This window comes from Macaca nemestrina, chromosome 12 (assembly GCF_043159975.1).
Source record: "Macaca nemestrina isolate mMacNem1 chromosome 12, mMacNem.hap1, whole genome shotgun sequence".
NCBI classification, from domain to species: Eukaryota; Metazoa; Chordata; class Mammalia; order Primates; family Cercopithecidae; genus Macaca; species Macaca nemestrina.
In genome coordinates, this window is record NC_092136.1 from 33,295,594 (window position 1) to 33,312,111 (window position 16,518).

Consider the following 16,518-nt stretch of genomic DNA (forward strand, 5'->3'; position numbering starts at 1 on the left):
TGAGGCCACCGTGAAGTGTCCCCTGCCTTGCTAGTCTGCCCCAAGCGATCCTGACACAGCCTCAGTTCCCAGACCCTCGGCGCTTCTGCTTGGAGTTCCAACCCTGTCTCCTGCACTGGAGCCAACCGGATCCCTGTCTCCATCACTTTGACATGAGCCTGGTAGAGTCACCTGAGTCACCTGGTTTGCTTGTTTGGCTAAAGGACCAGGCTTTTGACCCTGGGCCTTCTCTGGCTGCAAGTGACCGGAGGCTGTTAGGGTCAAGGCATCTCTGAGGGAAGAGACTTTGTCATTTATGTTATCTGAGTTCTCTCCATCAGTCTCTTTTTCTGTAGCTAGTCCCATGGACCTGGTTTCCCTGTATCTCTTTGCTAGGCTTTTTTTTTTTTTTTTTTTTTTTTGGCAAATAAAAGCCATCGACAGACCTGATAAGGGATTGGAGAGGGGGTAGCCAGGTGGACAGACACAGAGAAGGAAAGGTTCTTCCTACAACAGCAGGCAGCTTAGGAGGCACACAAAGGCGCACAGAGAAGTGGCACCCTGGCACCCTCACCCTGGCATCTTGGCACACAGGCACTGTGAGCCTGGTGGGGGTGCTGCTGGTGGAGGAGTACCCGGTGATGTAGTTCTATGGCATCTGTGCAGTCCTATTAAGTGCCAGGCACCAGCAGCCACAGGAGATTTAAGAAAAGAAAAAGTGACTAAAACAGCCCACCTGCTACCAAGGAGCTGGCAGGGGAGAAGCTGACTTCAACATTCACAGGAAGCTGTGACTGCTTAGGGAAGAGGTGTGTGCAGGGGGCTTTGGGAGCAGAGGGCAGAAGGAGCCTCACTCTGACAGCACACAGCTTCCCAGAAGTCTAAGGTGCACTGAGTCTTGGGAAGGAGTTTGCCAGGTTGAAAGCAGAGGCTAGACAGTAAAGCGGACGGGCAGGCAAAGGACAGAGCGTGGAGAGCTGAACATCGGTGGAGATCTGGGGAAAAGGGGGAGTTCCACAGCCTGGAGGGCCTGGTTACTGTGTTAAGGAGGAGGAACATGACCTTGTAGGTGGTTTAAAAGCTATTTCTCAGGAGCAACAAAAAGGTTATTGAGACAGGAAAATTCGTCTTTGAGGAGAATGGGAAAGGTTTGGAGGAAGAAGAAGGATTTGAAGAAGTGGAAAAGCAGAGGAAAAGCAGGTCAGGGTGGGACGCGGGGGGGGGGTGGGCATGAGCAATGGAGGTGATATTAAACAAGGCTTGTGGAGGGCATGAGGAAAGACCCACATGGTTGGCTGCAGGGTGTGTCAGGGGTGTTGGGAGATGAGGCTGAAAATAGATCATGGGGAGAGAGGAGGCACTGGAGGATCTTTGAGCAAATACAGGGACATTAAAGTAAATGTTACAGGAGGATTCACTTCTTGGCCGTGTATAGATGGTTTGGACAGGGGGAGAGACGGAAGGCAATCAGGCCAGTTATGAGGTTCTTGTACAAATCCTGTAAATTCCATCTTGAGAACAAGTCCTCTTTGCTTCCTGGTTGTCTGGGTCCTAAAGTTACCATTACCAGAGAGATTGAAGAAGGATTATCAGAAAACATATATCTAGACTGTATTATTTTACCTCCCTACAGAAATGGCTTTCTTGAGTTTCAATTTGAAGCTCTGTGCTTGCCAGTTATGGAGTGCTAACAAAAGAATCTCTGAAGAACATTTCTGTATATTTTGCTAAGCTGTCATTAAACACACTGACAGGGGCGGGTGTGGTGGCTCACACCTGTAATCCCAGCACTTTGGGAGGCCAAGATGGGCGGATCACTTGAAGCCAGGAGTTCAAGACCAGCCTGGCCAACATAACGAAACCCCATATCTATTAAAAATACAAAAATTAGCTGGGCATAGTGGCAGACACCTGTAGTCCCAGCTACCTGGAAAGCTGAGGCATGAGAACTGCTTAAACCTGAGAGGCGGAGGCTGCAGTGACCTGAGATCACGCCACTGCCCTCCAGCCTGGGTGACAGAGCGAGACCCTGTTCGAGAATAAACAAACAAACAAACACATTGATAGTACTCTTACTCAGTGACCTTTCTGTAAGTAACTATACAATCAGTTCGTCTCAAATTTAGCATGAGGAAGGAAACATGTCTATGCAGTCAAACTTACACATCCCATTAAGGGCAACAGGTTATGAGAACCATATATCCTAGTGCACTTGGCACTTTTTCCTTGGCTGCCAGGAAGCTCAGAACTAAATTTGCTTTGTGAATGTGTTAACTGCCTTACTCTGTTGCTCTTTGTTCTTTTTCATTGACTATCTTTAAAAAAAAAACAAAACAATTCTTTTAAAAATGTATTCTTTTTAGTGTGTTTAAATAACATAATCTGCCTTAGATACTTCTGGGAAATAGACTGTATGTATAATATGATTACATATTAAATGAAATAATTTCCTCCTCCCTGGGCAGGCAGCCCTTACTGTGCTTTTCCAGGCAGCCAGAAAGCCTCTCTCTGGTCCTGTTGGCCCTGGCTCATGTCGACTCAGGATGCCCAGCCTGCCTCTCCATCAGTTCATCCCGGCCAACCTCCTTAGTGAGATACACTCGCTCTGAGCCCATCCGCCTCTGTTCGCTGGCCTTTTTGGCTTGAGATGTTTTCTATCTTTTCTATATTTCAAAGCTTTGTGGTAAATAATCAATTCAAACCAGCACCGAGTCTCTCTTTCTGTAATTCTAAAAACCCATTAAATTATATTGTTGGGAGAAAACAATAGCTGTGCTAATCATGCCCTGTGCATGCGCATCTTAATTTCCCCAGAGGCCTGAATATGAATTTTTACTAACATGTTAATTTTGTGTGTTAATCAGTAGCTGTAGGCCGAATGAATGGATTGACTATGTAAAACTGTTTGATATTGAAACAACTCCTTTTGACCCCCTCAAATTGGCTTCATTCCCCTAAAGACGGTTAAAGTTAATTAAGCACTCAATAGGTTTATGGTGTTTAAATTAAAATATATTACTCCTCATTGTGTAGTCATCAAGTGAGAAAGACATCCTCCTCCTGGCTGCCTGGCTGGCTAATGGGCTTATCAAAATTCATGATGTAATAAGAAGGCCGACAAGTGCATGAGAGACTCTGGCTGTCACTCAAGGAAAAACATGGACCACCTTTGTCCACTAGAGGGCACAAGAGAGCCATGGATGCCCATAGCTTGGCGGGTTGGTTTTGGGGATGGAAGTAGGAAAGGCCGTTTGTAGGCCAATTTCTGTCACTTGTAAAGAAAACAATTGATTCTTTTTTTTTTTTTTTTCCTTAATAAATGTGGAGCTCTCTTTATTTCTCTAATTCCCTTATTTCTTTCCTTCCTGTTTATATTTTATGCCCCTCTCCTGGCTTCTTAGATTTATTTGTGACTCCGTTCCTGACAGTAGTATGCGGTAGAAAATAGCCCACATGGCTTTCGGAAAAAACAAACAACAAAACGTTGCCATCCTTCCTCTGGATAACTCTTCCATGAAATTTTCATTGTATGTGGGCGGGGGAGCAGGAGCCTTGTACTTCCCGAGAAAATCACTGACAGGGTACAGAGAAAAATATATAAAATAACACTTAACTCCTCTTTCCAGAAAGACACATGAAAGCTGTAATTGTGCCTGCTGACTTTCCCTCTGGGCCTCTCAGGAGCTGGGGGTAGGGACTGTGGCTTTGCAACCTGCCGTACAGTTAGCATTTAGATGGGGAAGAATTGCCTAATGAAACCGGCAGAGTGAAGGGGGAGGTAGTAGGGAATCCTGCAGGAATACCAGCTCTCACTGAAAACAGGACCTAGCCCCTGAGAGCTGATCAGAGTGCTGCAACTCATGTCAGAGCCAAACCTGCCAGCAAATTCCATTCTTGATGATGAGGACATTAGTCAGCTGGGGACAATTGTCTGTGGTCATTTTTGGCAATGTGACTGGCGGTAGAGATTGTTGGGAGATTCAAAAGGATTCTTACCAGTGCATCTGTAGCTCATTTTTTTTAGAATGGTTTCAAGAAACTTGTACTTTTAGGTAGCTCTTAATTGTGTGTATGTGTGCACGCATATTAGTGTGTGTAGGGGTGAGTCACGAAATGGACATAAGATACCTCTTTTAAAGATAAGTAGCCATGAGTATCAGACAAGGAGAAAGCAGGTGACATGATAAATGAAATAGGAATCATTGCAAGGAAAACTTAAAGGATACTAGATTGCAAAAAAAAAATTGTGTTTAAAGAGGTGGGATCAGGGCCAGGCATGGTGGCTTATGTCTGTAATCCCAGCACTTTGGGATGCCAAGGTGGGCAGATTGCTTGAGCCCAGGAGTTTGAGATCAGCCTGGGCAACATGGTGAAACCCTGTTTCTATAGAAAATACAAAAAATTAGCTGGGCATAGTGGGACGTACCTGTAGTCCCAGCTACCCGGGAGACTGAGTTAGGAGAAGAATCGCCTGAGCTAAGGCAGTCAGGCTGCTGTGAACCACAGTTGTACTCCAGCCTGGGTGATGGAATGAGGCCCTGTCTCAAAAAGAAAAAAGAAAAAAAGAAAAGAAAAGAAAAAAGAAAAAGGGCCGGGCGTGGTGGCTTACGCCTGTAATCCCAGCACTTTTGGAGGCTGAGATGGGCAGATCATGAGGTCAGGAGATCGAGACCATCCTGGCTAACACAGTGAAACCCCGTCTTTACTAAAAATACAAAAAACTAGCTAGGCATGGTGGCGGGCGCCTGTAGTCCCAGCTACTTGGGAGGTTGAGGCAAGAGAATGGCATGAACCCGGGAGGCAGAGCTTGCAGTGAGCTGAGATAGTGCCTCTGCACTCCAGCCTAGGCAGAAGAGCAAGACTCCGTCTCAAAAAAAAAAAAAAAAGAAAAAAGAAAAAGAGGTTGGGAGACATTTGAAAGGCATTGTTTGGCTATCTTCTAATCTTCTATTCATGTTTTCAGTATTAGCATGGGACTTTATTTTCAAAACACTTTTGACTTCCAATGGTTAATAGTGAATATTCCTCAAGGGCAGTGGTTTTCCAGCAATGAGGTAGGGACCAGAACCTAGAGGGTATGGCCAAGGAGCTGGGAGCTCTGCCCCTGCTTCTACCAGAACCCTCTGACTTTCCTATCTTACATTTTGGGGCTCCACTTAAGATCTAATTTGGAAAAGAGGGCTCCACTGCTAAAAGAGTAAAAGAGATAGGGGCAAATTTAAAACCTCTGGTTTAAGGCTGGGTGGTGGCTCATGCCTGTAATCTCAACAGTTTGGGATGATGAAGCAGGAAGATCTCTCAAGCCCAGGAGTTTGAGACCAGCCTGGGCAACACAGGGAGATCCTGTCTCTACAGAAAAAAAAAAAAAATTAAAAATTCGCTGGGTATGGCGGTAATCTCTTGTAGTCCCAGCTACTCAGGAGGCTGAAGTGGGAGGATTGCTTGAGCCCTGGAGGTTGAGGCTGCTGGGAGCTGTGATCATACCACTGCACCCAGCCTGGGCAATAGAGTAAGACCCTGTCTCAATAAATAATAAGTAAATAATAACATAAAACCTGTGGTTGACTGCCTTCTGGTTTACAGAGTTTTCCCGCGATCTCACTTGGACCTCACACAAACTTCATCCTCCCCGATCTCTGTTTTCAGAAGAGGAAGCAAAGTTCAGCAAGGTGAAGAAATGTATTCCTTGTCACACAGTGAGTGGCAGAGCTTGGACTTGAACCTGAGCCTTCCAAATCCAAATTCAGGACTCCTCCCTTACAGCAGGATAGAGTAGAGTAAGAACCTAAGATCAGACTTGAAGAGGGACCCGGCGTGTGATGGCACCCTGGGTAACACAAGGAGAAGTCTCCAGGGAGAGATGGGTGGTGATTAGCCGGGTGGAAGGAGAAACCTGAGATTTAATAGGCAGGACAGCAGGAGGCAGCAGTGCCCCAGAAAGAGAAGAAGGCACCGGAGCCTCCACAGTCCTGATTGCCGGCCACAGCCCTCCTAGCCAGTCCTAGCCTCTGCATCTGGAGGGACAAGGGATCCTGCCACTGGGCATCTCCTTTCATTTTGGGATCGTCAGCCTCATTCCAGTCCTTCAGCAGGTGGGAAACTGAGTCACTGGGTACCTAAGCTGGCCAGGAATCAGTCCCGCAAATCTAAGGGCCCAGCCCACCGAGGCTCCCATGGCTTTCTGGGGAAACGATTGACTTTATGGGAGTGAAATGGGAACAACTGTGGCCCATCAGCCCTGTTGTGTTTAGGGACAGCCCCTCTGGGTAGCCTCCTTTCCCGAATCTCCCATGGATCCTTTGACCACAAAGCCGTGCACACGGTCATTTCATTTGCTATTAACGTGCGCCCTTCCCCTGGCGTGGCCAGCTCTTTCTTAAAGTTAACCAGTAACTGGTCTTTTTGTTATCCAATTTCAGTGAGAGGAGCCCTGCCAACAATTCTCACCGAGGGAGCACTTCTGATTTTTGTTTCCTTTCTCTTTCGGGTCTGCGGAAAACCTTTCATGTCCCTTTGTGTCCTAGAGAACGGCACACCGCCACCCAGAATGTGGCAGCCTGCTTGGCTTTTCTCAGCACTGCTGACGGCGCTCTCAACTATTCCCCTAGCATCACATTCCTGACGATCAAACAGGCCAGGGAGATTTAGAGCTCCTCGAATAAGTGGTACTTTTTGGAGATTCTCTTGGGAAGGAGTGACAGGCACAGAACAAGAATAATTACACTGGAAGTTTGTTATTTGTGTGCAGAGTTTTCTTCCTTTGTGTGGAGTTTATTCCCGGAAGCCCAAAGAGGGGCTTGATAAACAGTAGAAAGCCTACGGAGCCAATTGGCTGGAAAAGAAATGACAATAAAAGTCGCACAGAATGAAGTCTTCTGTCAGCACCCATTTAAGTTAAACAGGTTTACAAGTCGCAGCAGAGAATTAACTGTTTGATTTGCTAGAAACCAAGAGAATTTTCAGCACTTGGAGTGAGAAAAAAAAAAAAAAAAAGATTTTACTTTTAATTTAGGTCTTCACACCTCCCTCCCCTCCAAAACCAGGACCTAATTGCAATGATTTTCCCATATGGATCAAAGGGATCATTGGAAAGTCCAAAGGCAAGGCCCTCAGCCCTAAGGATCTGTAGTTTGCAGCTTAGGAGTACACTCTGTGATAGAAACCTCTCCATGTCATCTCTCCTAATTTGTGCGTGTAATTGACAGCTTGTTAACAGTTCATTAGGAACACTGAAACCCATGTGGCAAAAACAAATCTATCTAGCAGAGAGGATGTAGTCTCTTCTTCTGAAAGCCTGTTTATTAAAATTTTTGCCAGAAACAAAATAGCGTGGCAGGAAATAACCCACTGCATCCTTTCAAAACAAGGACTTTCAGTCCCTCTCTGTTAAACTTCTCGTTTCCTGGGACACAGTGTTGTCTGGCTGGGCTTTGATCAGGCAGAACGGGAACCTGTGGGCCTGTGATGGGGACATACTCGAAGGTCCTCAGGGCAGCAAAGGGAAGATTCATCCATCCATGAACACAGATCGGCCACTCTTTAAGGCTCAGAGGATTGGGACTTAACAATCCTGTGATCCTCCTGCCCTCCTACTCACTATTTCTCTGGGTCTCTGGAGGTCTTAAATATTGTCTCGGTGGAAGCTTCTGGTAAAACAAATTGCAATCTAATATAATATAATTTTTTATATTTCTCCCTGATTCCCCTGGGGAAAATTAATTGCCCCTTCCTCTCTGTACCCTAGCACTTCACACTTCCTTTCGTTATGTGTGGCCACATGTGCTCTTGCTACTTAGATGTCTCTCTTGCCCAGAGCATCAATGACCTCTTGTATTTTCTCCACCTCTGAATCCTCTGCACTGGGCATTGTTGCTTTTAGGCCATCTTTTAGCATCCCATTCATTCTCAACCACTCCCTCACCACCAACCCCTCACCTCAGTCCCAACCATCTAGGGGATTTATAGAGGAACACATGGACGAGTCTTCAGGCTGAGCTGTGTTGAAATAGGCAGGCTTCTACAAAATGCATTCAATCTCATTTTCCTTTCACTGCATCAGATATTTAAAGAGCACCTACTGTGTTCTAGGACTTGGGTACATAATGGTGAGCAGAATGGACCCAGACCTTATGGATGTCCTGATTGTTAACTACAGTAATTGCTACAGATGATAAACTTGGTAGGAACATTCCATCTTTCAAATGACTGTGGTATTTTAAAGCCCTATGGAGCAGAAACATACCAGGGAACACTCTAGTATTGAGAATGATTCTTTTTCAAAGTGCATTCCTTACTTTTTTAGCCTCAGATTCCCTGATACACATGGTGCAGTCTTATCCATAGAAAGAGCTTAAGAAAAAATTATTTGAAAACCCTTTCATAGAAATTTGACAGCACAAATTTCCTTGAGTCATGTTATTAGATCTTATTAGAAGATTTGCCAGCCTCACATTTGACATGGCTTTGTAAGGTACTAACAGAATACTCGTGCTTTGTTCCCAAAATCTTTCTGTAATTTTTAACTCTTAAGAGGTATCTGTGTCTTCATATCCCTGGATTATATTCAGGCTTTAAATGGAGCAGTCTGAGGATATCCCACCCAGGTCGGGAGGCTTGTTTTCTGAAAAGCATTGTGCTAAGGAGATTTTTCTCTAGCCAAAGGAGTCTAGTAGTTATGACAGTTCTCTGGAGGGATTGAAATTAATTCCATGTGACATAGTTGAAGTTACCAGAGAATTCAGCAATTCCCCAGTTGAATACCCACACATCAGGCAAGATAAAGTAACAAGTTTGGACATATTATGTTGATTGTGGTGGACATTTGTTGGGGCTTCTTCAATATCTACTCTTAGCTTCTCACACTAAGGGACCTTGAGTTTTTTCTTTGGTAATTCATCCCTCTCCATTTTCAGCCTACAGTTTGGGTGGGATTAACCCCTCTTCAACTCCTGTGGTGGGCCTCAATTGGTCTAACCAGTTAGGAAAGCCAGCAACCACTTGCACTGATTGGTTTGGAGGTGGACATGTGACTCAGTTCTGGCCAATGGCAAAGAGTGAATCCTAGGATTTGTGGAGAGCTAGCAGAAGGGGCACTTTCTCCTCTGCTGGGTGTGAGACCTGCCGTAGTTGAAGACACTCTGAGATCTCAAGTGATTTTCTGGAGCTGCAGGAGAGCACCGTGTGAAGCTGAGAGATTGTGCTGATGCAGAGGAACGCATAGTGGGAAGAGCATGAAATCAGATCCTTGGTGACGTCTAGTTACGTGGGCTGCTAAAGCATTCACATCCTCTGCCTATTGTTTGAGTTAATTTGAATTGGTTTTTCTGTCACTTGCAACTGAAGAGTTCCTAAGTGATAACTATTAATATCAAAGTGTCTAATACATTAAAATCAGTCACTTAGGCATCAATAATGGAATAGAATTTAACCAAAGACAACAACTGTGAAAGCCTTTGGGTAGGGTAGCTCAGCTGTGGGAACATCAACAGACCCTTTTTACCCTTTATACAATGCAGCTATAGCAGGAATCCAAGGATGGGGATGTGTTCAGGGTCGGGTAGTCTGAGATGCTGGTGATGCCTTGCACAGCTCACGCATGTTCCACTCTTTTGGGTCTGTTCCATTGCTTGGCATAGAGCAGTTTATCTGTGTGTGTTAAAGGGTAGCCTAAGGAAATTTGCCTGGAAAAGTCCTGGGCCATCCTCCCCTGGGTAAGGGAGGGGTCTGAATATCACTTTACATGGAGAGGTAATTAGAGATAATGGGAGCATCCTCTAGCTCCACTAACTGGAAGCCTCTAGAACTGTGCTGTCCAATACAGTAGCCAGAAGCCACCAGTGGTGATGTGCTGTAAGTGTAAAATCTACCAGGAATATGTAAGACTTTGTACAAAACAAAAGAGTAAAATTTTCATTTACATATTGAAGTGAAAATATGTGGATATATTGGGTTAAATAAATATATTATTCACATTAATTTCACCTGATTCTTTTTACTTTTATTAATGTGGCTACTAATATGGAAAATGTAACATTGCATACATGACTCATATTCTGTTTCGACTGCATAGTGCTCCTCTAGAAATTGAGATCACATTTTATTTGCTTTGCATGCTAATGGCCCAGAGACAGTTTTCCATGTTGTTTTTTGAGTGAATGAATCATGACTGACAGCTGCCGTTGAGAGCACCAGTCAGCAAGTACCCACAGCCTGTGCCTCTGCTGTGTGTGAGGGGCCTTTCTGTAGATGTTATATCCTGATGTGGTGAGTCTAAGGAAGGCCACACCCTTGAGAATAAAAGGCAATGTCTCCCCTGTAGAAAGTGACACTCCTAGAGTCGAAGTCCAGGAAATAGGTGCCCTCAGACAGGAAAGAGGGCCTTGGAAGGGAGGCCTTGGTAGGTTGGAGAGTGGAATCCCACCCATCTGTCCCTGAACTTCATCCCTTTGGACCTGGACAAAGAGGATTCTAGAGATGGCTGAGGACACTTCTAGAGTGGGAATAGGGAATGTGGTTTCTGCTACACAGAGGCAGGCCGGAAGCAGGTAGAGAAAAGATCTTAGGCATGAGACAGCACTGAGCCTCACAGTCTGGATTTGCTTCTGTGCATGTTACTCTGTGTTAATGTCCTCAAGCAAAGCCTGATCTACCTGGTATGACCTGGCCTTCGTTGGGTGGGGACTTCTAGTCCAGGCTGGGTTGAGCCAAGGTGGTCACAGCAGCAGAGCTTAGTGAGACCAGCTGCCCTCTGTGCATGCTTGCTGCATGCACAACCTCCAAAGATCAGGCTGTGATGCTGATCAGGGTTGTTTTTCAATCAAATATTTCTGAGATATGTCTGGCAGGACCACCCCAAACTGGAGGTGGAACCTAAAAGTGATCAGATGGTAAGAAAGACATCCTCCAGCCTGGGATCGCTCAGCCGGCCTTGCTGAATGACCTCCAGAACTTCCCTGCTCCCAGACTTCCACAGCCCAAATCCATGAATCCCTTCTAGGGTGTCTCCTGACCCCATCTCATCGGACAGAGGGGGTGTCTCCTATACCATGTGTCTACTGCAATTATTGCATCTATTATTTGCTCATGCATTTGTTAGTGCCCCTTTTCCCTGTACAAGATTGTACTTCTTAAGGGGAGGGTTCATTATTCTTGGCCCTGGCATAATGTCTGACACACAGCAGGCATTCAAGTAATATTTTTAAAAGAAGGCAAGTAGATGGTTAAGGACATGAACTTATATGTGTAAACATATATAAATGCACAGCTATGCCTGGGTTCGAATTCTAGCCTTACTCCTTTCTAGCTAGGGGACCTTTGTTAACCTTTCTCAGCCTCATTATACATGGGCATGATGATACCCACAGAGCTTTATTTCATTCATTCATTCATTCAACAAATATTTATTGAGCACCTTCTATATGCCAGGCTCTATGCTAGGCACTGGGATCAAAGGAAGTAGATAAAGTGCTTAGCACAGTGTGTGGCAGAAAGCAAACACATATATACATCCACATCTACTTAGCTGCATTGATGGCCACATTGTCCTTAATGTGCTGGGTCCTGTGTTCAATTCTTATTGAAAAAATACTGCCTTACTCCCTCATTGGGATAGACTGAGGAGACCCTGTATGTAAACATATTTGCTTTGCCTAGATCTAAAATAAAGATGATGAGTAGCTGAATTCAGGATTCTTTGACTTGGAATAGAGTGTTGGTTGAGGATGGAATTGTGGTTGAGCACTAACAGGAGCTTTACTTTCTGGCTTATCTGAACCCATCCACATTTTAAAGCTTGGTGTAGACAAGTGACTTGGGTCATTGCATAATCTTGGGAGCTGTGAAATCAAAGAATTCCCTATATTTTGTCCCTGAAGGAACAGTCAGGTTTGAATCCTTTTGCTGGCTTCTCCACAGTCCCAAAGGAGCTCAAGTGGACAGATGACACAGGAATTATCCATTAGGGAGAAATGATTCAAACAAAGTTACTGATTTTATCAAGGCCTTAATAAATTTCCAGCTTGCCAGGATGGCTGTTCCCACAATTTTCTGGAGAGAAAAATGCAGCCCCGAGGAAGCTTATAGGTTTGCGTTGTCTGGGGGCTCAGGAAAGCCAATACCAGCTCTTTATTTTGAAAATATTTTTCAAAATTAGACATTTTCTGCAAATTATTCATGAAGTAAACAATTCAATGTAGTTTCTTAGGAATATCTGCGGTGTTGTTGATGTCTTAATCAGTATCAGGGTGGTGCTAACGGCACCAGAAACACCAGAAACTCTGAGTGGAGCCTGGTGTTTACTTTTTGAGGAGAACTGTTGAAACTTGTAACGTTCTGGTTCACTGGTACATTCATCGAATCAAGATCTTTAGGAATGACACTAAGAAAGATTGACAGTTTAATAAGGAATTGGCATTGATTCTCAAGATCAAATCGAGTGCTGCTGTTGTTCTTTATCGATGCCAAAAGACTGAAAATCAACCCATACCCCAAATTCATTTTTGAGGCCCATTCTTCTCCTGCCAAAGACTGTCCATCTTCCTTGATTTGGTGTTTTAGCCTGTGTCCTTTTTCTCATTCAATCTGTCAGTGCCTTGTAACTGGGTGGGCCCTTTTCCATCTCCACCGAATCCCATTGTGATAACTCAACCACATCACATTCTGGAATAAATGACCTTGTTTTCTGATTTCTGATTTACAGCCTCAGAATCCTTAACTTACCTCCAAACTGTTACGATCTTGATCCTATCCTGATACTTTCTTCTCTTCTCTTTGAAGTATGTTGTCTGGTGCTAAATGTGGAATGGAACGTGGTAAGCTCAGTGTCTTTTATAAAGAATTTCCCCAGCTTTTTGGTCTCAGTTTTTGCTTAAGAGTCCTCTTTCTTTCTTAAATCTCAAGCCTTAAGCATACTTTCTAGGATGTAAGACTGAGTAACCTTGATCACTTTTTAGCTGTAGCCCAAGAATTTTGGCACTCTTTTTTTTTTTTTTTAAAGAATATTGTATTATCTTCACCCTGTAACTTCACAATTTGTTTGTTATGCTACTAATAATGCATGACCAGAATTGGAAAATGTTTACTCTGTATATAGTCTTTACCTTTCACTCTTCTTTGTCCTGGATAAGCTCTCATCTCCTGTGAACCCCCATCTTCTTTATTTTGAAGTTTTCAAACTACATATATATATATATTGGGGTTCAAGCGATTCTCCTGCCTCAGCCTCCTGAGTAGCTGGGATTACGTGCGCCTGCCACCAGGCCAGGCTACTTTTTTAATAGACACAGGGTTTCACCATGTTGGCCAGGCTGGTCTGAAACTCCTGACCTCAAGTGATCCACCCACCTTGGTCTCCCAAAGTGTTGGCATTACAGGCATGAGCCACCACGCCCAGCCAAACTACATACACTTATTTTTGAGAACTACAAACTGGTGACGAATTCTGCACTTTTTTTAGTGATTCTCCTCATATGTACTGTGAGAATGGTTATTTGTGTATTTAAATGTTTAGTTGTCTAGTGTAAATAGAATTGATTGGACTTCACACTTGTTTTGTTACTAGTTAGTTACACGACCTGACTTGGGCCACTTATTTTGCCTCTCTGAGATTCTGTTTCCATAGCTATAAAATGAAGATAATGGTATTTACCTCCTAGAATTATTCTGAGATTTACATTAGCATCATATTAGCAAATACCTGGGCCAGGTGATCAATAAGATTAGATCTATTCACCCATTTCCTTAATGTTGTATTCATAAGAAGCTTTAAGATGAAATAGATAATGGTAAGACAAACTCCAGACAGTCTTTAGATAATGAATTACTTTGTGAAATCTATAAACTCTTGATTACTTAGTGGAAAGAAAATAAAAACCAGGCCAGATATTTTAGATATTTTTATGGAATTTGCAAGCCATTTTGGATTGAGCTGTGCTACATAAATTAAAAATTTTAAAAATTTTTCAAATGTTCAGACAAAAAGCCAAACTGTACCATTTTGCAAGCCTGATTTCTTTTAAAGGCCTACTAACTTACTGAAAGTTGGTTGGAATCCTTGTTTGGGAACACTCAGGTTCATTTCACAGGTATCTGCAAATTTGCATTGCATATGAAAAACAAGGGCTAGTAAAGTATTGCCAACATACTTCTTTTTTAAAAAAGAAAATTCATCTCAAACTATCTTATACTACAGTATCTGCCTGCATCGCGCAAGGAAAATCACCCACTAACACTGTCACTCAGAGTGTCATCCGCTTACCACCCAGTCTCATGATGCCAGGCATTCGTGCAGTTGGTGAGAAATGTTGTGAAGGGACTTAGCAGGGCTGGCATTTTGCTATCCATGACCTGGCTCAGATGCCAGCCAAGGTTTATCTTGTCTACCAAGGAGCAGTTCGGGATGCATTTGAGAGGACCTATTTATTTAAAAAAAAAAAAAGACAAAATTACAAAGACAAAATTAGGTCTAGGACCTTGAAAAGGGCTTGAGCCATTGAAGGGCACTGCAGCTTAGGTTTCAATAGCCTCACATAAATCTCGTTCTTCTGATAATCATCCTGATACGTGCAAGGAGCTGAAATCCTAGAGACTGTGGGCAAGTTAAGTTTAAGGCTGGTAACATTTGATTGTCCCTCATCTCCAGTGCCTGAGCAGTTGTCAGATAACTGGGAACTGCAAAAGGTGAATTCAAGAATGAACACCAGGATGTTTCTAATTATAATTTGTGTTTCATTACACTGCGCAAAATGTCAATGCTAAAATCATTTTTAAACTAATAAAAATGCCAAGAATTACTACATAATTTGTTTTCTATGTTCTATTTGTCATTCGTTTGTAGAAGCATTTTAGTGCCATATGTGGTCTTTTAAAATAACTTGCAAACTATGCATGGAATATTAGAATATTGCACCACAGATCATGATTTGGGGGCTCACTGTTATTTCTAAGCTACTGGAAATGTCTTTGTAGAGGGTGGAGCATAACTTTCCTGTAAATTCTGATATTAGCATAAATATCAGAGGGCTGATTTGTGAAGTTTCTTTTCAGACGAGATCAGGTGCATTCAGGGTGGTATGGCTGTAGATGTAAAGTTTCTTTTCAAACTCAGCTTTGGAAATTTATTATTTGGCTAATTTAATCTTCTTGCTTAAATTGGTATTTCAACTATCATCCAAATCTTTTGACTGCTTTTATAACTTAAATTGTATATTTCCCTTTTTTAACATTCCTTGGATACAGTCACATATGGATTCTGGCATCTGAAGATATAGGATTTTAGATATAGGATTTAAGATATAGGATTTAGGGGTAACACTGATTTTTCTCTTTTACAGATTTTCTTGATGGAACAATTTGCTAAATATCCTGAAACAGTTAATTTGGTCCTGGGGCAGCACAGGGTCCTATTTTCTCTGAACGCCAAGATAAAGTTACCCTCTTTTTTCTTTTTGGTGTTTCTTCCTCTGGCCCTTCCCTTGCCTGGACCCTAAATAGCGGCTGTTCCAAACCCCACACTCTCCTGTTTGGCTCCCAGCTGCCTGCTTACAACCATTGTGATGTACAATTAGCACTGAAGCACACGCAGATAATAAGAGAATCATCATAAAAGCACTAAACAGAGCAAATAACATTTCAGGCTGGATTTAATCCCAAATACCTGGTGTTCTGAAGCAAGGAGGCAAGAAACCCCGAAGCCAAGACAGCACTCCAGTTAGGGGTGGAGGATTGGAATTATATATAAATGGCATACATACACTCTACCACGATGGTCGAATTCAGGCATTAATCAGGGCTGCATGCAGAGTGAGTAAATATGGTAAAATCAAAGCTTAAAAGGGCTTTTTTTTAAAAGTGATTTTTTAAAGTATGCTTTTTAGGTTTAACGTAGCATTCAGATCGTTCTCCTGGCCTAAGGATGACAAGGGAGACACTCGGATTATGTAGAAAGAGTAAAACTGTCATGAGGATGAGACCCTGGGGTCTTGGACAGAGTTTTACACCATGGACTGGAGTTACCATCTTGACTTTGGCATGGCCATTTACATCTCTATGCATCACTTTTCTCATTTAAAAAAAACAAAACAAAACTGTGACTAAAAGTACTTGCAGATGTTTCCCGGGTTTTCAGCTAAAAACTTCATAGTAATAACTAAGAGTTAAGTGGTTACTCTGAAGTGCAACTGAGGTTTAGAGAGGTTAAGTTAGTTTCCTAAATTTCACACAGCCAGAAAGAGCCTGAGTTTGAATCTGTTCAGTCTGATTCCAACTTAAGAATGCTTTGCTCCCCCAGGGACCGGAACTGGTAGCTGCTCCAGCCCCCCCACCCCCACCCTCCACCCTCCACCCTGCTCCAGGTCTCCTCCTCCTCTGGGATTTCTTGAGGTTGTTATCTCAGAAGGGTGCCTTTCCTTAGGCCCCGGAGGCCCCTTGAGGTATTTCTGTTCTTCAGCCTTCCCTTCCTAGCTTCAGGAGAATAAGGTAGGTCCAGGCTTGCAGATTAGATTGTTAGAAAGAGCAGGGCATTCTATGCATCAGAGGAGAGGG

At 43.3% G+C, this 16,518-nt stretch overlaps 3 long non-coding RNA genes across 3 annotated transcripts in view; 2 read left to right on the top strand and 1 right to left on the bottom strand.

Moving 5' to 3' along the window:
- The window catches only part of LOC139357481 (uncharacterized), a 171,216-nt gene extending 164,383 nt beyond the window's left edge, over positions 1 to 6,833 (top strand). Inside the window, exons 3-4 of the long non-coding RNA XR_011610712.1 lie at positions 5,563 to 5,648; positions 6,399 to 6,833. This is a non-coding gene — a long non-coding RNA (uncharacterized lncRNA). The remainder of the gene's footprint in view (positions 1 to 5,562; positions 5,649 to 6,398) is intronic.
- On the bottom strand, positions 1,103 to 15,478 carry LOC105471507 (uncharacterized). The gene is made up of 4 exons (XR_011610713.1): positions 15,409 to 15,478; positions 14,234 to 14,390; positions 12,697 to 12,767; positions 1,103 to 1,530 (listed from the first exon to the last, which is right to left on the bottom strand). It is a non-coding gene; the product is annotated as an uncharacterized lncRNA (long non-coding RNA).
- A 159-nt stretch (positions 15,479 to 15,637) lies between these two features.
- The window catches only part of LOC112424911 (uncharacterized), a 46,611-nt gene continuing 45,730 nt past the window's right edge, over positions 15,638 to 16,518 (top strand). Inside the window, exon 1 of the long non-coding RNA XR_003015876.2 lies at positions 15,638 to 15,777. This is a non-coding gene — a long non-coding RNA (uncharacterized lncRNA). The remainder of the gene's footprint in view (positions 15,778 to 16,518) is intronic.